The following is a 21,627-nucleotide window of genomic DNA, read 5'->3' on the forward strand; positions in this document are numbered from 1 at the left end:
CATTCTCATCTTGCAACCGACCAATCCTATAAGGATAAGGACATCTCACTCTCTTCAACCCAAGTTTCTGAACTATCTCTTCAACAACTAGGTTATCAACACTACGACCATTCAAAATCACATTCTAGCATTTACCTTTAGGCTTGCATAGAGTCTTGAATAAATTCCTTCTTTTTGACAAGGTTCCAATACCTTCTTACCAAGCAACACTCACAAAAATATAAAGTTCTCCTTAGACTCATTTAACAAATCCACATTTTCATGCATCACAACAACTTCTATCACTAGCCTTCTAGTAACATTCAAAAGATCTATGTCCTTCTTCACCACATCTATAACAAGTACCCTAAAATATACCTCTTCCTATTCTTTTCCTCTATTCAACAAATTTTTTGTTCATATTCAACAATCTATTTATCCTTCACAGAGTGTTCCTCCTTTCCTTCCCAAGGAATTACCTTTATGTCATCTCTTCAAATTTTATTCTTCCATTAGAGCATACTAATAAGCATTCTCAACTGAATCAATTTTCAACATACCAATCTCATCTTGAATATTGAATCTTAAACAATTGATATATCTAGCCACCTTTTTTTAGAAAGTTCTTTATGTTGAGACAAAATAGTTAACTTGTAAAACTCTTTGGTGTAAACCTTCTTCTTTAAATTCTTAAATGTAAACCTTCTTCTTTAAATTCTTAAATAATTCAAGCTCATAATCAACACGAATGAACTTACTTTCAATTTTTTCACCACTAATCTCCATCTATTGATCTTCCTTTCACCTTCTTCTTTATCTCTTTGCAATTCATTCTACCATAAAGAAACATGTCCCTTCAACTTAGTCTAGCCAACCTCACTCTAAGTTGATCTCCAATATCATCTAACTCAAAGTAGTGTTTTAGCTCATGAATCCAATCAAGCATGTCCTCAAGATTAAAAACACTTGATAAATTAGAAACCTTTATCTTGTGCTTTAGAATCAATTGAGCTTCAGATCTATCCAACCGACCAATTTTGTCTTCTAGAGATCTCTCTATTCGATAAGATTTGTCCTTACCACTAGATCTAGCAACCTCAAAGTATTTAGCAACTTCCTCATAACCATCTTTAGTAACCACACTCCTAGGTACACCAACTATAGCTCTCATGATCTTAGTGACCGTATCATTCTTTATTAGCTCCATCTCAGATATGAAATCTAATCTAGCCTTCTCTAAAATCTTAGTCTCCACAACATCACATAGATCTGCATTCTCCCTAGGGTCCAATCTTCTTGGAAACATCTTCCAAAGATCTTCAAAAATTCAAAGAAAGAAATCCACAAGATCAACTTTTTGGAAATATAAGGTAGGTTAGGTTATTGAGAGGGGTGGGTGAATCAGGAACCAATAAAACTTTATCTTATTTCACAAATTAATCCTTCATATATTATTCTGATCTAATTGCATGCATGAAAGAATAAAAGAAATAAAACATTCATAACACTTTAACATGAGATATGGTGACCCAAAAACCTTCCAAATAGAAAGTAAAACTGGGGTGGGGATAATACCCACAAGCTTTATTACTATAGTATAAAGTTAACTAGTTAAGGCTTACAATTGACCACTTCTGGTGATCTTCCTTGTTAGGAGCAATAAGGACTGTGAGGTCCACCTTGTTAAAGGATTTGACTAATGCACCTATTAGAATGAATTAGTGGATGATCTCATATCTAAAATTTTGATTTTCTTAATGACATTTCTTGTATTACAATGATCACCTGACTGTGATAGATAAATCTCAAATGTCCCTTATACTACTTGTAGCCTTCTTCAATTCACACTCATGCACTTCATATAATTTTTTTATATTCATATTTGGATATGATATGATGCATTACATATATAACAATCCAATTCATTACCTTTTGGAGTTAGCTACAATACCAAATTCATCATAATTCACAAAGTTAGCCCAATTGTTGTAATATGGTTCTGAAGAAAAAATTGGTGATGCTCTGATACTCAGGGAACACTATCAATGCTCAAAAAAATATGGCACTCATTTGAATTTGAAGCTCGATCCATACAAATCACTTTCAAGTGGTTCAAACTCGATAAACACTGTATGACTCAGTGAACAATGAGAAACTTGGTAGTTGCTAAATCACTCGATTGACACTGCATGATTCGATGAACACTAGATTCACTTGAGTTAACACTATGAGCTCGATAGACATTGTAGAGCTTGGTTAACACTACAGAGCTCAATTAACTCTAGAGCCCCCATCACTCCCACTAGATATCTTGGTAGACACTACTACTTGGTAGATATTGTGTAGCTTGACATGAATTGTAAACTATCTGTTTAGCTTGGTAGCAACTAAGACACTTGTTTAACACTGTTGGAAGAATGATAAGCTTGGTAGCAATGTAACCATTTGACTAAGTGTTGAGTCACTGATAGAAAAATTGACCTTAATGCCAACACAACCAAATTTGATACCACTTGATGCAGTGAAAGGCAGTACCTCAAAGGAGTTTTCCTAGCCCCCAAAAAATAACCACACAATAGAAGAATAACAAAATACATAGATTTATATCCAAATAATGCAAATTCTTGATAAAAAATCATAAGATTTACATCCAACATGCCCACCTATAAGACCTTCATGGTTATGGACAATTACATAAGCAATTACAATAATAGTTCTATAAGACCTTGCAAGATCCAACCCCTATCTATCCTTATTCCACAATCTGGTAGAAAACCCCAAGAAGAATCTAAACTCATGCTCACTAGTCACCAAAAAATGTTCTTATTTTCCAACTTTGCACTTAGCTAATATCTCTTCTAAAATTATCTCCTCTTAGCTAGTCCATGTTGGACTAAATGACACAAGACATCAATAGGTCCCCTACTTATGCTAAAACAAGGCACAAGTTGGCCTAACAATTTACATTAAATAAACACTCACATTAAATACACATTTGAGTCAAAAGTTAGTCTGATAGACTAAGTTAAATAAATACTTAGGACATGCCACAATTTTATAATGGATAACTAACACAAATGACAACATAAAAGTATGCACCCTTAGGTATAGGTTTCCATGGCAACCAACAATCCAAATCGAAAAGCATATAAGCCAAACCCTATAGATCAAAGCTCGTGGAAACAATCTCCAAAGCTTGCCTAGGAAATAGGAATATGTTACTAATAGCCACAAAAAAGGCTCTAACTCCAAGATGGTCACTCCAATTATTATTTACACTTAAGGAAAAAGCTCCCCAATTATGCAAACCATAATTCCACAAATCTGAGCTCGATACTTTTGTATATAGGATTTATGACTACCCCTTGATGCTCCTGCATCACTCCATTATCTTTTTTTCCTTCACATTCCTTATTATGATTGTTGATAGCTAAGCGTATGTTATCTATTAGTGTCTAAATACTTAGTAATTTACTAGGAAAGATTACATGATCATCACTGCGACCAAGCTATCTAGTAAAGGCCAAGTATTCAAAGCTCATACTGAGAAAGATAATGATTGCCAAGTATTTAGTTGATATCAAGTACATGTACATGCAAAGAAGTATAGTTGGAATTGAGCACATTGACAAGTTCCATCATGTGGTCAGATATGGAGAAGTTGTTGTCATGGATGAGAGTCTTTGCATGTGCAATGTGTTTCTGCAGTGCATCCATGTTTGGAAAAATCTTGCATTGAATTTCTACAAGTGTGGCCCTAATTTTGGCTTCTTCCCTCACTAATTCTAACTGAAGATTTTTCAGATATCTTATCTTTGTGAAATGTGCAAAACTATAACTCAAATCAAGTGATAGCTAGTGTGCACTTTTCTTTATATCCTCATCTATCTTGCACAATTTATCCTTGATCTCCTTTGTAAAGATAGACGTGTCACTCAATTTGACAAACAATGAGACAACATTATTGACATATGTATCTATTAGAGCAAGAATATTAGATAGTTCTACTTGATCTATTGCAATCTTTAGTGCTACTTTCTCCAACACATTTTTTTTCAAAATTTTTTTCAGTTCTCTGCAACAGTTTTTCCTGTCCATTCAAATCTTCATTATATTTGTGGATAATTTCAACTAACTGATCCAGAATAGGTTGTTGGCTATCAACCTCAATACTCAAAGCATCAACAAATATTCTCTTTATGCCCTCAAGGATTTGATTTTCTTTCTTCTTCTCTTCTCTAAGCTTCTATTACTTAGCCCTTTTCTTCAAGAGTTCTCCTAGGGTATCCATTTGATCATGAGTGAGGATAGAGATATTGTAATTTGGAATAACAATGTCCACATCTGGATCAATTGCTTCCTCTTTACCCTTTTCTTTTGAAATTATTAATGAAACAATTTCTTTAGCCTTATTTAAAACTTCAATGCTTGGTTGAGATTGATTCTCAACTGTCATTGCACTAGCTATGGATACACTCAGAATATAAACAATTGTAGAAATAGATGGAATATCAATAAACATAGAAATAACATTGACACCAAGAATACCTTTTTGTTGGTCGGTCAAGCCTGATGATGGAAGAACTTGTTGCTCGAAAAATGAAGTATTGGGCACTTCATTCAATGTGATACTCCATAATATAGATCTAGAGATTGGTTGAGTTCTTGGTGTAGTAGTTTTGACCATAACCAACTTGGTAGAAGCCTTCTTTGAGCCTAATTGCACAAAGGTTTTGCTCAGAGAGTGAGGAAATGAAGTCATGACCAATGTTGCAATCTTTTCTGCATTAGTTTCCTCAATGTTCTATATTTCTAGAAGAATTTCCTTAGTGGCTTCCTAAACTTCCTCCTCATCATCAAGATCAACATCATCTCTTATTTCTACTTCTTCTTCTACATCCCCATCTTCACCATCCTTACCATCAAAATGCATCAGAAAGTCACTGGGTTTGTACAACCCATAGATATTCTTCCATGTGGTAGTAGTCATCTTTACCACATATTCAATGTCCTTAATCAATATCATACATGTATTAAATTTTAGAGTGAGCTTCTTTTCATTCTACTTCAAGGATTCCTTCACCTCCTTCCCATGGAGACTTAACATAAGCTATCTCAAAGTTTGATCACAGATGTCCTTGGTAGTCTTAATTGTACTTTCCCATCTTGGTTTAACTATATTCAAAAGTTCTTTTGAAATTTGTTGTGAAGTGTATCCTCAATATGTGTTTCTCTCCTTCACTCCTAGTCTCTTAAGAGACTTAAAACATGCCATTCCAGATCCTTCTTCCATCCTTTTTTACTTTTCTTGAAGTGTAGGTGTAGACCTTTTAAAGATCATTTGTTTGGCTTCATCTTCACCCAATTTCAGCTTCTTCCTAGACTTTTTTGCTCTTCTTGTAAATACATCAAGGGAGGACTTAGTAGGTCTAGTTATAATGACTTTCCCCCTTCTTCTTGGGAGGCTCTTCCTTCTCAGATTAAGTTTCCTTTGCTTCATTCTCTTCATCTTCATCTTCTGCATCATCTCTTTTGCCCCTTAGTAAGCTTAAGAGGAGAACTAGATGATTTGGCATTCTTGATTATCTTTTCTATCCTCTTCCTTCCTCTGCTTAATACTCAAGTTAGCTTTATCTCAAGCTCAATTATTGACTCGGCTTCACTATAGGTTCCAAAATAGGTGGCTTTAGGATCCATAGGCTCATTTAGTAGAGCTTCAATGATATCCTTAGTGTCATCAATGTTAACTTCATAATCTAGAGGCTTAACCCATGCCACTCTAGGTCTAACTGCCTGAATATAAATGTTGTCACAATCAACCATGGAACAAATATCTTGCTCATTGTATTCTACAAGATTCATGGGTATCTTAAACTACTTTGCATCTTTTCCTTGAATGACTCAAAATAATTATCCATGATACTGCTAAAACTCTCACTCATTTCTGCTATGTATTCATTGATTTAGTACAATACTAGAACATCCTTTCTCCATACAATTGATCCTTTGGAAGGGAAAACCTTTTGAAAAAATAAAAATAGACAAGTCAAAAGAGAATTGAACTTACATAGGTTTTTCTTTGACACTTTGATGCTCTCCATATTCTTGTTGAATTGTATTAGCAAAAGCTCGACAATGTCAAAAAACAAGTTATTCTTTACCACTTTGTATGCAATATCAACAGCCTCATATGACACATTGTTCAATCGACCTGAGCTGTATATCTTTTGAGCAATCACATGAATCCCAAATTTCAATTCCATATCTGTCACACCACTAAGCTTTATGCCTCCTCTGTCATACTCGGCAAGAGTCCACTTTTTCAATTCTGCCTAACCTAGGGTTTTAGTAGTCTTAGATTTGTTCAACATTGGTAATCCAGTAATTCAATGTATCATCTTTTTTGTTATCAGGATGGGATGATCTAGCCACAAATGTCCATTATGAATTCTGCTTAGGATAAATCTGATCCACTTGACTTGAAAATCCATCGACATATGTAGAATATGTGTTAAACCCTTTGTTTTCAAATGATTATGCTTAGGTTTGAGAACTCTATCCATACATAACTCATTGAATGCTTCATTTATTTCTAGGTTTCTAAGTTCTTGAATAGAACATGATGTAGGACCATTCTAGGCTTGCTTGTAATCTTACATATTTGGAGGGATTTTGGTCAAGTTTTGAAGAGCATCAAGCCTAGATTTTGTTGGAGTTATGTTTTCATGGTTAGGGATGTGTTGGAGATAGATTTGGAAACCTTTCCTCATGATTTCATAGTGATTGGATGGATTCAGTTGAAGTTTGAACTATTTTTACCTTGCTACTAGAACTGTGTTTTTCTAGTTTCTGGGTGTCTCTTGTAGATTGTGTAACTAATTTTGTGAAATTAATGAGAGGTTGAAAATTTCAAGGATTTAAGAGATCCTAGAGTAGTATTTATGATCCAAGATTCAAGTTTTAATTCCTTATAAGTTGAAAGATATAGCAATTCTCTCAGAGTATCAATTTTTGGCAATTTTGCGTGATAGTTTTTTGTGCTTGACTTTCGAGATGGATGCGCACTTATATTTGTGAATATACCTTTGAAAATTTAAGGGGTTGTAGAGGATCTAAATTTATACCTTTTATTAGAAGCACAAGTTCTAATTCAATTGGAGATAGGAGATATCATGATTTTTCTCGGTATGGATTTATGGACATTTAATTACTATTGTAGGCTGACTTGTGGCTCTTCAAGTATTTAATGTTATGTTTTATTTAATTTTTAATTGCTAGGCCGACTTGTGGCTTAGATTGGTGTAAGTAGGGGTCTTGTGGAGTCTTTTATTCATTGAGTTGGGATAGAAGGAAGGATAGATGTGAATTTGAAGAGCTAGAGCTATGGCTTAGGAACTAGAGGATCTCTTGGTGGACCAGAGGGTACAAGTGTGGATTCTTCTTGGTGTTCTTATCCAATTGTGTATTTGGACTAGTTGAGATTAGTTTTGTAAGTTGGATCTTCTTGGATTTTATAGAACTAATTTTGTAATTTTTTTTTGTATTTGGGCCTAACTCGGAAGGCCTTACAACTGGGCATATTACATGTAATTAATTATATTTTATAAACAATTATTATAATTTGGTATCAGATCTTGGATTGTTTTTTCTTGTTGTTGTGTTTCTGCTATGTGGTTATATTACTAGGGGCTAGGAAATCTCCTTTGGGAATTCTCATGCCTTGCACTACGTTAGATGATATCAGAGCAAAGGTTGTTCTTGAGTGTGTTGACAGATCACCGAAGCTGAGGCAGTTTACACCAAGATTTGCAAAGAAGAGTGATCTTGTGGTTGGTTGATCTTCTAGATTGATGAAGTTGTTGCTTAGGATTTTCTAAAATTTTGAAAGATGCCTCCAGGAATATTGGACCCTAGGGAAATTGATGATCTTACTGATGTTGTAGATGAATGGATCTTAGAGAAGGTTAAAGTAGATTTTAGATCTGAGATGGAGGAGGTTAAAGCCAGTGTTCAGATCTTAGATATCATTTGAAGAGTGACATAATTTTTGAAATTGTGAGTGCTTTAGGTGGTGTACCTAGGCATGTGGGTATGGAAGGTAGTCATGAGGAAGTTGTTGAAGACTTTGAACTTGCTGGATTGAGTAGTGAGGACATAACTAATTGTGCAAAGAGACCTATTAGAATTAGGGATGGTTAATTTTCTTGACTTGGATCTTAGTTCAAGATGAAGCATAAGATGGATGTTTCTAATTTCTTGGGTACTTTGAATCCTGAAGACCTGATTGATTGGATTGGTGCATTAGAAGACTACTTTGAGCTTGAGGATATTGAGGATTCACTCAGAGTAAGGTTGGCACAAACTAAGCTAAAGGGACATGCTACTCTTTGGTGGAAAGAATTACAAAGAGATAGAGAAGAGGAAGGTGAAATGAAGATCACTAGATGGAAATTAATAGTGACTAAGTTGAAGGCTAAGTTCATTTCTAGTAATTATGAACTTGAGTTGTTTAAGAGGTTGCAAAATCTGAAGCAGAAGGATATGACTGTGAAAGATTATACCAAGGAGTTCTGCAAGTTGACTATTCAATTTGGGAATATAAAATTGTCAAAGGAGAAGGTAGTGTGGTACATTAATATTTTGAGATTCAATATTTAGGATGAGGTTGGTATGATGAATATTTCTTCAGTTGAGGATGCCTATTAGTATTCTTTGAGAGCAATAGAGAAGCTAAAGAGGAAGAATCAAGGTAGTTCCCGAGGGAAGGAGAAGAAGGATAGTTTGGCACAAGCTAAACCAAAAGTAGAAGGTGAACCAAAACCTGTTGAATAGAAATGAAGGATAGGTGGAGGTGAGTTTGAAGGTAATTACTTCAGGTATGGTGAAGAAGGGCATAGATCTTTTGAATGTCCGATTGGGAGGACAATTGCTTTTGTGAATGAGGTTTTAGTCTAGGATAGTCAGCCTAAGCAAGGAGAGGGTTTTTTTTCTCATTGAGTATTGATTGGTGAGAGGACATTGGATTCTTGTTAGAGGACTAGTTTTTTTGGACTTTTTGTAATTTTGGTGGCAAAATTTGCAAGGTGATTGTGGATGGTGGTAGTACTGATAACCTTGTTACTAAGGAGATGGTTTAAAAACTTGGTTTGAAGAGAGTGAGACATCCTTATCCTTATAGGATTGGCTGGTTACAAGGTGAGCATGCTTTGGATGTGAAGGAGCAATGCCTTATTGATTTTCAGATTGGGCAGTATAAGGATCAAGTGTTGTGTGATATTGTGGATATGAACAGTTATCATGTGTTACTTGGTAGACCTTGGTATTATGATTGTAGGGTTGTGCATGATTATGTTAGGAATGTGTTTACTATTGAGAAAGGTGGTAGGAATTTTTCCTTGATTCATTTACAAAATGAAGAGCTCGGTAGGAGGAACTTAAGTATTGGCAGCTGAGTTGAGTTGGCAGATTTTGAGAAGGTTGGAGATTAGCATGGAAAGCAGACCTATGGAACACATGTGGTGGATGTGAAGAAGAAGACAAAAAACAAGGGAAAGAGTGTGCAAGTTGAAGACTAGGAGGAGATGTATGTGAAGTACTACTTTAGGATTTATGTGTTGAATCACATAAGATATTCTTCCAGTTACTAGAACATCTTTTTGAACTTGGGGTGTTTGATGCAGGAGCATCTTAGGCTTGCTTGTAGTCCTGCATGTTTGGAGTTGGTCAAGTGTTGAGGAGCATCCAGCCTAGATTTTGGTGGAGTTATATTTTCATGGTTAGGGATGTTTTGGAGACAAATTGGGTAACCTTTCCTCATAATTTCATATAGATTGGATGGATTGACTTGAAGTTTGAATTGTTTTTACCTTGCTGCTAGAAATATGTTTTTTTGGTTTCTAGGTACCTATTACAGACCATGTAACTAATTTTATGCAATGAATGAGAGGCTGTAAATTTGAAGAATTGAAGAGGTCCTATAGTACTATCCATGATCCAAGGCACAAGTTCTAATTCCTCATAAGTTGTGAGATATGGAAATTCTCCTAGAGTATTGATTTCTAAAAATTTTGCATGACAGTTTTCTATGCTTGACTTTAGGGATGGATGCGCACTTATCCTTGGAAAATCTGCCTTTGCACATTTAAGGGGTTGTAGAGGATCAAAATTTCTACCTTCAAATCAAAGAATGAGTTCTAATTCAATCGAAGCTAGGATATATCATGATTTTTCTTGGATATTGATTTTTGGATGTTTAATTGCTGTTGTAGGCTGACTTGTGGATCTTCAAGTATTTAATGTTAAGTTTTATTTAATTTATAACTACTAGGATAACTTGTGGCTTAGATTGGTATAAGTAGGGGTCTTGTGGAGTCTTTTAGTCATTGAGTTGGGATAGAAGGAAGGATAGATGCAAATTTGAAGAGCTAGAGCTATGACTTAGGAACTAGAGGATCTCTTGGTGAACCTGAGGGTACAAGTGTGGATTCTTCTTGGTGTTCTTATCCAATTGTGTATCTAGAGTAGCTGAGATTGGTTTTGTAATTTGGATCTTGTTGGATCTTGCAGAACTGATTTTGTAAATTTTTCTTGTATTTGGCCCTAATCTGGAAGGCCTTACATCCAAGCATATTGCATTTAATCAGTTATATTTTATGAACAATTATTATTATTTGGTATTAGATCTTGCATTGTTGTTTCTTTTTGTTGTGTTTTTTCTATTTGATTATATTGCTAGGGGTTGGGACATATCCTTTAGGGATTCTCCTACCTTGCACTGTGTCAGAACAATGATAGAATGAATGGATATCGTGGACAAGAAGTATCTTGGCAAAATTTGTGATTGCGCTCTAGTGGGATCTGATGTCACTACAATTGCTAGAATCAACTTAAATGTGGGAGCCTTGCAATCCACTCCACCAACCAACATTTCCAATCCTTTCTTCACTTTGTTTCTTGAGGATGCCATCGCTCGATAGGGTTTGAAAAAATGGGAGAATCTTCAACAACAATTGTTCAAATTTCTTAGAAACTCTAAATTCTCTCTTCACTTTGTGGTTTGAAAATTCATAGTAAAATAATGTTTTTAATTTCTTCCTTTTAATGAATTTCCTCTTTTCAATCACCATTAATGCTTTGTATGTATACTCACTCAGTGATAGGTTGTCCTCCACTTGGTTTGGGCTTTAATGCTTAGAGGAAACCTTCAACTTGGTAGGAACTACCAACTTAGAGAACTTCAAAACTCAGTAACATCACCATCATTTGATCTGACCTTAATACTTGGTAGAGTCACCAACTTGGTATCTACGTAATGAAACGATATGTAACCCAACCATACTTAGTAAGCTCTTGAACTTCTGTTATCATTCAGTGATCCTTGTGCATCTTGAATGCTTATTTGGATCTTTCTACTTGCTGGTTGGAACTAATGTTACATGAATTCTTCTGAATCACAATTCCAGTAATCTAATAGGAAACTAAGTTGAAGTGGTTGGGCCACCCAACTCACTGACTTGGGTGTCAACTATTTCATGACTTTGGCTTACATTCTCTAGAGATTTTGGTACCAATTGTTGCCTCATTTGTTTTCTAATGTTATCAGATTTGTCATTCTTTTGTCTTCAATTCTTCTTGTGTTCATACAGTTCTTGGTAAGATGTCCAAGTTCTGTCACTAGTAATTTTGGACCTATTTTCAATGTGGTTTTGGTCAAAATTTTGTTAGTGAAACATTGAAAATCTTTGTTGCTATAATTTCATCAAAAGTTTGATGCATTCCACAAGCGTCAATGTATTGATGTGAAGTTTTTATCTAAAATCATCCCCATTTGTGTCACATGCTAGTGCTAGACAACTAATTCAAAACATCAAAATATCGACGCTAGGTAGAGATGATTCAACGAGTATATTATACTATCGATAAAAAACCTCGTCAAACTATCGACACTAGCCAAAGATGATTATACGAGTTTTTTATATCATCGACAACATTTTGCATTGAAATTGCGACAACAACTAGAAATTTCAAAAAAATTATTAGGTTGCAATGCACCTTCAACACATATTGAATTGTTTAGCATAATGATTGGGATGCAATATGCCTTTAACGCATTGAGCTCATCGTATAGTCTTTGGATTCGCCAATTACTACTACAAGAAGTAAGAACAAACTTTTTCAAGTGAGAGGGATTCAATCTGACACTCAAAGTTTCATTAGAGGGCATTCCATATACTAATTTACTGCTAGGGTTTTGAGAGGTGAAGAAGAAAACACAAAGAATTTTTGGAAGAATTTGAAAATGGCAACCATAGTGCAACACCCATGGGTAGCACCAATGAGCTAAAATACTTGTAGAGCTTTTGAAATCTTGAGATATTATTGCTGGTGATGGCATGACAATAGTTGTTGTCATCATCAGTACAATTCTTAAACAATGTGTGAATTTTTTGTCTAAGGGTGTTCATCCTACCATTATGTTAGAGGCCTTTTATAGGGCCTTTGAGAAGGCTATTGAGGTTTTAACTAGCATGGCTATTCTTGTTGAATTGACAGATCATAACTCTTTGGTGAAAAGTGTGAGCACTTCTTTGAATAGTAAAGTTGTCAACTAGTATTCTACCTTATTGGGCCTACTTGTTGTTTACGCCATCCTGAATGCCATTGACCCTATGAAGCTTGACATTGTGGATTTGAGGGACATAAAAGTTTTACAAAAAATGGGCAAGACTGTTGATGATACAAAGATGGTTAAGGGTTTATTGTTTAATAAGAAGGTAATCCATATGATTGGAGGACCCACCAGGATTGAGAATGTGAATATTGGCATAATACAGTTCCATATTTTGCCTCCCAAGATAGACATTGAGAAAAAAATTGTGGTCTCTAATAATACAATGATGGATAGGATTTTGAAGGAGGAGAGGAATTATATTCTGGGTATGATAAAGAAGGTCAAAGCCACTGGATGCAACATGCTATTGATCCAAAAGAATATTCTATGAGATGTCGTCAGTGATCTTTCGTTGCATTATCCGTCCAAGGCAAAGATTTTGGTGATCAAGGATGTGGAAAGGGATGAAATTGAGCTCATTACCAAGACATCGAATTATTTATCCATCTCTAATATTGAACACTTTAAAGAGGAGAAGCTGGGCCATGTTGATTTGGTTGAAGATGTTTTCACCAGTGACATTGACATGGATTGAGTTGCCCAAAACTTATATGCATTCTTTAGAAAATCCCATATCCCCAGTCTGTCACACAATCTTTCACTAAAAATGATGTCTTTAATAATTTAAATTCATTATTTTGACAACTTGAAAAATGCAACTTGATAATTACTTCAAAAAATATAATCCAATGTCATATAAATGTACTAAGTATGAGACCAATTTGGCACAACTTGCCACAAATTCATTACAAAATATTCACATCACATGAGAGAGAAAGGAAGAATTTTAAAAGTACGTAGTGCATGTCAATCTCTCCCTGTTATTTATCTAAAATGCATTGAATTTTGTAATAATGAGATGAAATTTTTTTTTCATATAAACAAAACAATGATAACTCCACATAAATGTAGTTAATTTCACAAACCATTAAACAAAACATGTTCTCATTAACTCAAAAGGCAAGTTTAAGTAAATAGTAGAGAACGATGAATTATTTGCACTTTTGTATATCTTAACTTTCCTTTTAAAAATAAAGATATAATAGGATTTGTACTTGATTATTCACAAGATATAAAAAACGTATTCTACTAAGTAAAAAATATTAGAAAAATTAAGTATAAGACAACTACAAAGACAAGGAATGACAAAAAAAGGATTAAGCACACAAGAATGCTTTCAAAAAAGAGAATAAATAATTGCCATCCATTACAACCAATATAATGTTACTTCCTTCACTATGAATATATACAAGTGATAGAAACTAAGGCATTATAATAAATCTGAACATGTATTATGTGACTAAGCATAAACCTGAGCACCTATGAAGTTGAAAATATAGGATGAACTAAATTAAAAGAAGCAATGGTATATGTTGAGAAGGAGTTTAAAATTGATATGAAAAGGACTCTAAGGAAGCCACACAAGAAAGAGTATCCAAGTTAGAATGTGAATGATAATTTGAGAGAGAATTCAATACTCTAGTCAACATGCCAACATAATAGTTGCTATGTCTCCAAGACAATTGACGACAAATACAAAATAAAATAAAGTATACATATTAATGGGGTACACAAAAGATCTATTGCTGGAGAAATATTAGAGTCAAGTGTAATGAAGTTATTATTGAACAATAAATATATAAAAAATGGCAACAATAAAAATCCAGATCAATTATCTTAGCAATAAGTCATGATAAGCATACAAAATCAATTGAAATGTATTGGATATATACAATCTCTTCTCATCATCACCCTCAAAATAGGATAGATTAGAATTGTGAAGATGTTAACATTATTTAGAGGAAGAACAGTAAAGGAGAAGGAAGTTATAACACACCTTAGAAAAAAAAAGGGTAGCAATTGATTATATAGAGAGAATTGCATAGTTTGTGAAATGGAGTTGCTGTTATTGTTGATAGATTGTAATATCAAAGAACACTAGGTTGTTGAGATTTGAGGGGAAAACTAGTTGTTTAATGTGGTCAAAGTTTAGAATTGTTGACCCCAATACAATTAAATGCTACTTGTTCTCACATGCCATACACATTTCTACAATAAATTATTAAAGATTATTTTACTATTGTCAATAGATGGACAAATAAAAATAAATAAATAAATAAGTGTAACTTACTATTGAATGTGATAATATGTTTCTTTTATTAATGCCAACAACCAAACAAATGCAATATCTGTACTGCAGTTTCTCAACATTCAAGTATCATTCAAGAAACATTCAATAACATGTGAAATAAGGTATTTAAACATGCCTCAACCAATTATGATTTAATTTTGGATCACCTACCTAATTAGTTTGGAATTTTGTTCTCACCAAAAATAATAAAATATAAGAACAATTGTGCCAAAAAGAATTTAAAAAGATGATTATCATAAAAAGACAATTAGCATGCACAATCATCTTTTTTAACTCTTTTGGCACAATTATTCTTACAATTTTTTGTCTCAATCTCCAACTGGTCAGTATGTGTTTTGAAAAATTATTCTTGGACTGTGAATTAGGAAAAAAAAGAAATATCAAACTTGAAAAAGATGTACATAAATGCAATTAATTTTTAAGGTTCAATTTTATAAACTTAGAAAGAGAACCACAAAATTATGTACTATTTGAAAAATATTGTTACAAGTTATAAAACTATATGCATATATACACACATACATACATATATACATATATACATACATACATATATATATATATATATATATATATATATATATATACGCATACATACATACATACATACATACATACACCTGCATATACAATTTTATCACCTTGGAAGGCATTTGATTCGAAATATGAAAAAGTTGCAAAAATTGGCAAAAAGTTGTCATGCAACAAATATTGTTGTTGAGCAACCTTTTTTACAAATTTGGTAGGTCAAAACTCAGAGTTTTGTTTTGATCAGACAAGTAGGAATGAATATGTAAGGTCAAGAGATATAGCCCACAAATGAATACTCTTCAACCTAAGAAAGGGTTGGACTTGATATGTATGAATACCTTATGTGCACCACTATTAACTTGAGTACAAACATAAGAAGAAATTTTTTGATGACACTATCATGATACGAATGGATTTTGTCAAAGAGGCAAAAAAAATTAAGATTTCTTTTTCTTCCTAAACTTAATTCTATGGGCCAACTTATCAATTGGACCAAAAGTTCCATTTTCTTTATCAATAATCTAGAAAAGAGACAAAAAAGAATATCCAAAATCCTTGATGGTAAGATTATTTTTTTTTCTTTTTTCTATCTTGGTCTCCCATTAGGGATCAAGCCTTTTAATTCATTTTGGAATTCCATTATTGACAAAATTAATAGCAAGTTGACCGGTTAGAAATGAGCCTTTTTAAGTCAAGCTAGGAAAATCCAACTTTTGAAGTCTATTCACAAAAATATGAATGTGTATGCATTAACCATTTTCTCTATTCTTGCTGAGTATGCTAATATAACTAAAAAATCTAGGGGAAGTTTCTTTGGATGGACACGAAGGAGAAGGTTCATTTTTGTTAGTGTCTTAGGAAAATGCCTGCAAAGCAACTAAGAACGAATGTATTGACATCAACACTATCTAAATAATTAACAAATTTCTTCTCTTTAAAATTTTTTAGAGAATATTTGTAGAGGAAAAAGAATAGAACTCTCTAATTAAGAAAAAGTATGTATTTTCAGCTCCTAACCTTGAGGATTGCCTCTATTTAGATGTTTGGATTAATGGTTACCAGATCTAGAATAATATCCATAAAGATAAGAACATCTTAAGCAAGGAAAAAGATGGAACCTTGGTAATGGAAGGAGGATCAAGTTTAGGGATGACAGTTGGATTATGGATAAACTATTTTTGAAGATCTTATCTTCTTCTAGCATGTAGAAAAATGCAAGAATTTACTAGGGATTGAAGTTAGAAATTACTAGAGAAACAATGAATGAAATATACTTAAAGATGTGAATCCTACTCTTCCTCCTATTAACTAAAATCCAAATTCCCATTTTACTAGATCAAGTCTTAATGATATTATATGTTTTGCATTCATAATTTTGATGGAAGGTTGGTCAAGGATTAGTCAAGATGTTCAAAGGCCCTGAGGGGTATTAAAATATCATTCAAGGTCATGAATGAATCAAACATGTAAATTGTAAGCCTCTTGGACCTATATATGGTGTCAAATAGGTATGCATTGGCAAAAGAGGAAAATTGTAAAAAATGCGTAAAAAATGTAATGTTGTCCTAATATCTTCCTCCTTATCTCATAGTTGTGATGATTCATAAGTTTCATATATAGGGAAATGGAGACTAGATCTAATTTTGATGTTAAATGGATACCTAGTATCAATGGGGTTATTACCAAGGTCGATCTCAATACTCACTGTGTAACTAGTAAATTTTGCACACTTTCAGATAAAAGTGCCACAGTGGTTGTATGCTTTCTTTCTGTAGAGATTAGAGAAGGTTTAAAGGTTTTTTTTGTTGTGTGAAATTACCCTCTTATAGGTCTACACCATAACCTTGATTTGGACAAAAAATTAATGAGTATCTACTGTTGCATGCAAAATATAGTGAATCAACATCCAAGAAATGTGAAAGAGGCTCAAGCATAATCTGCATGGTGTTTGGAGGGTTGCATTGATTCATGGGATGCTGAAGAACCCTTTGGAAGAGTAGAATAGGTGAGATATTAGAGTTTGGAATACAGTTACTATATTTTTGTTATGTATCTTTGCAAATGAGAAAAGTCTAAGTATATGAAGTGAATAATACGAAGATTGAGATATATGATAACAACAATATTTTATATATATTTTTAGATTGTATGAGTGTTTGAAAAGAATATGTGAGTTGATTGTGTTTATACTATAAAATCTTTCTGAAGAAGCATTAAGTTCAAACTTCAAATATTAGGAGTATAGTACTTTAGAGAATTAGAATTGATTTAAATGCAAGTCTATGGGTGTCATTGATAAGAGATAAAATAAAAGGGGCTTATTGCCAAGCAAAGTGTTATAGTAAGGTTGTAGATGCATCAAAGATTGCAGATGTGAAGTATGATTTATAGTGGGTTTGTATTGAAAAATTTGAGATTTGTAATGTGTAATTTTTGAAAATATCATTGGCAATCCTAAATGTGAGTCAATTTTTCTTGATTCCTATCATTCATGTTGTGGAGAGAAATGTTTTCTATTACATCTGTAAATCATATTAGTGATTCCTTAGGGTTTGTTCCTAGAACATGGTTTGTGCCCTACTTGCATCAGCAATAGTGCCCTATATATCCATGGGGTCCATGACATTCCTTCTTCACTGGGGTCCATATCTAGATCCTGTTGTTTCGTGAAAGACCCAACACCGTACATCACAAAGCAATAAGAAGAACCTATTGAATTGAAGTGGTATCAGTTGAACCCCTATATATCCATGGCTAGTCGATCAAGTCAAATAATAACCCTAATATTTATTGAAAGACATTCCAATTAATCAACATGAATAGACTTTTGATGAATAGAGAGGAAGAAACTTTATTCATCTTGGGTTGTTCGAGTTATCTCATTTGCTAGTGGATCATTCATTCCTGGTTATGGTCTCGACCTTCCATTTGGGCTTGCAAATGGCATGAATCATGAAATACTATTTTTCTCCTAGATAATGTGATGAATGCACTTAATAAAATTATTTTATGAAAACCCTTACCTTCAATGGCACTGTAAAAACCTTTATAAAGCCTCCCTTCCACACACCCACACTTTGCCACATGAATAAATGAAGTTTCAATTTTTTTAATTTATTATTTATATGCCCGACAACATCACAATTTCAATGTTATCAAGATCTTCTTCTTTTAAAAAAATTTGGCAAGCCAAATTGGCTTGCCATTAAAAATGACCCCCAAATGTACTAGTTTGTACAAATAAAACATTTCTTTGTAGTATCCTTTTTCCTCATGTGATGTTTCACATAGTTTTCTCCAATGTGCCCAAACTCACCATAGTAGTAACATCTACACCATGTGTTATAATCTCATCCAAATATTGCTTTCACAATTTGTTCTACTGGGTTCCACTTTTTTGGTTTTGCACTCTGAAGATTTATATCCTTGTTTCTTGCAATTGTGACACTTTCCTTCAAACTTAGGTTTATCTATGCATTCACTTACTCTATGTCCATGCTTGTTGCAACTGTAACACTTTCCATTGAATTTTCTTTACCATTGCTCCAACATTTGTTTTTTGTATGACCTGTCTTACCACAATGATTATAAGTAGGTCTTTTTTTCTTTTGAGCTCCTTTCTGAGATGATTCACCTTCTTCTATATAACCTAATCCAACTTTGCCTTTTTATCGATACTATTTTTTCATCTTCAATTGATTCATGCTTTCCTAAGATTTCATCATTCTGTCATTGGTTTTCTTTTCAATACTAAGATTATTTTCTAATTTTGCATTCTTTGTCCTTAGATTTATAAGCTCTTGATTTGCATCATTGAGTTGATCAATAAAGTCTTGCTGAAGGGATAGTTGTTGAATTTTATTGTTCTTTTCTTCTATCACTTCTTTGGCTTTTCCCTTTCATGAATTCACACATTCTAACTAATTAGATTTCTTGTTCTCTTTTCATCTTTATGAATTCTTTTTCAAGATTTGAATTCTTTTCTAATGGTTCTTTGATTGTTGCATCAGCTTCATTTGAATTTCTTTCTAGACACAAGTCTTCAATTCTTTCTTCAATGTAGAGATTGTCACCCATTTTTATTGCAAGATCTTTCCTTCTTTTCAATGATTGAGAGATTTGCTTCTTTTCTTTTTTGAGTTGTTCAATAGCCAATTCCAGATCCAATTTTTCATTCTTAGTAGCCTTATCTAGCTTGTATACCTCTATTGCCTCTTATCTTATCTCAAGCTGTCAAACTTCTGATGTGAGAACACTAGCTCTGACACCAATTGTTGGAAATATAAGGTAGGCTAGGTTATTGAGAGGGGAGGGGTGAATCAGGAACCAATAAAACTTTATCTTACTTCACCAATTAATCCTTCATATATTATTTTGATCTAATTGCATGCATGAAAGAAAGAAAGCAATAAAACATTCATAACACTTTGACATGAGATATGGTGACCCAAAAACCTTCCAAATAGAAAGTAAAATCGGGGTGGGGATGATACCCACAAGCTTTAGTACTACAGTATAGAGCTAACCTTTTAAGGCTTATAATTGACCACTTATGTTGATCTTACCTGTTAGGAGCAATAAGGATTGTGAGGTCCACCTTGTTAAAGAATTTACAAACATATAATAAAGTATGCACTGCGCTAGGAGATTTATAAAAAGACTATATAGTCTACCCTATTAAAGGATTTGACTAATGTACCTATTAGAATGAATCGATGGATGATATCTGATCTATAAATCTGATTTTTTGAATGAGATACCTTGTATTACAATGATCACATGACTATGATAGATAAATCTCTATTGTACCTTATACTTCTTGTAGCCTTCTTTGATTCACACTCATGCACCTCATTTTTTTTTTTCATATTCTTATTTGGAAATGATACAATGCATTACATATATAACAATCTAATTCATTACTTTATGGAGTTGACTACAATACCAAATTTATCATAATTCACAAAGTTGGCCCAACTTTTGTAACATGGGTTTTGAAGACAACTCAATGATTTTTTGATACTTGATGAACACTATCAATGCTCGAAAAAGTTTGGCACTCAATTGAAGTTGAAGCTTGGTCCATACTAATCAATTTCGAGTAATTTGATCTCTGTCAATACTATGTGACTCGGTGAACACTGATAAACTTGGTAGTTGCTGAATCACTCGGTTGACACTACATGATTCGGTCCACACTAGATTAAATTGAGTTAACACTGCGAGCTTGGTAGACACTATAGAGCTTGGTTAACACTATAGAACTTGGTCAACACTAGAGTCCCCATCACTTCCACTAGATATCTCGATAGACACTACTATACTTGGGCTATACAATAAACTATCTTTGATGCTTGGTAGATATTGTCTAGCTCGACAGGAATTGCAAACTATCTGTTTATCTCAGTAGAAACTAAGACACTTGGTTAATATTGCTAGAAGAATGATAAGCTTGGTAGCAACTATAAAGCTCGGTAGCAATGTAACCATTTGACTAAGTGTTGTCACTAATAGACAAATTGGCCTTAATGTCAACACAACCAACTCTAATACCACTTGATGTAGTGATAAGGCAGGAGTATCCTCAAATGAGTTCTCCTAGCCCCCAAAAAATAACCACACAATGGAAGAATAACAAAATACATAGATTTAGATCCGAATAATGCTAATTCTTATTAAAACAATCATAAGATTTACATCCAATAAGCCCAACTATAAGACCTTCAAGGTTATGGCCAATTAAATAAGCAATTACAATAATAGTTCTACAAGACCTTGCAAGATCCAACCCCTATCTATCCTTGTTCCACAATATGGTAGAAAACCCTAAGAAGAATCTAAACTTGTGCTCGCTAGTCACCAAGAAATGTTCTTATTTTCCAAGGCCACACTTAGCTACTATCTCTTCTAAAATTATCTCCTCTTAGCTACTCCATGTTGTACTAAATGACTCAAGAAATCAACCCCTACTTATGCTAAACCAAGGCACAAATTGGCCTAACAAGATGCATAAAATACACATTCTAGTCAAAAGTTAGTCCGATAGATTGAATTATATAAATACTTAGGACATGCCCCAATTTTACATTTCATAACTAACAAAAATGACAGCATAAAAGTATGAACCCTTAAGTATAGGTTTGCATGCCAACCAATAATCCAAATCCAAGAGCACATTAGCAAAACCCTACAGATCAAAGCTTGTGGAAAAAATCTCCAAAGCTTGCCTAGGAAATAGGAATATGTTACTAATAGCCACAAAAGGGCTCTAACTCCAAAATGGTTACTCCAATTA

Source organism: Cupressus sempervirens, chromosome 1, assembly GCF_028749045.1.
Source record: "Cupressus sempervirens isolate cs-2001-9-10 chromosome 1, ASM2874904v1, whole genome shotgun sequence".
NCBI classification, from domain to species: Eukaryota; Viridiplantae; Streptophyta; class Pinopsida; order Cupressales; family Cupressaceae; genus Cupressus; species Cupressus sempervirens.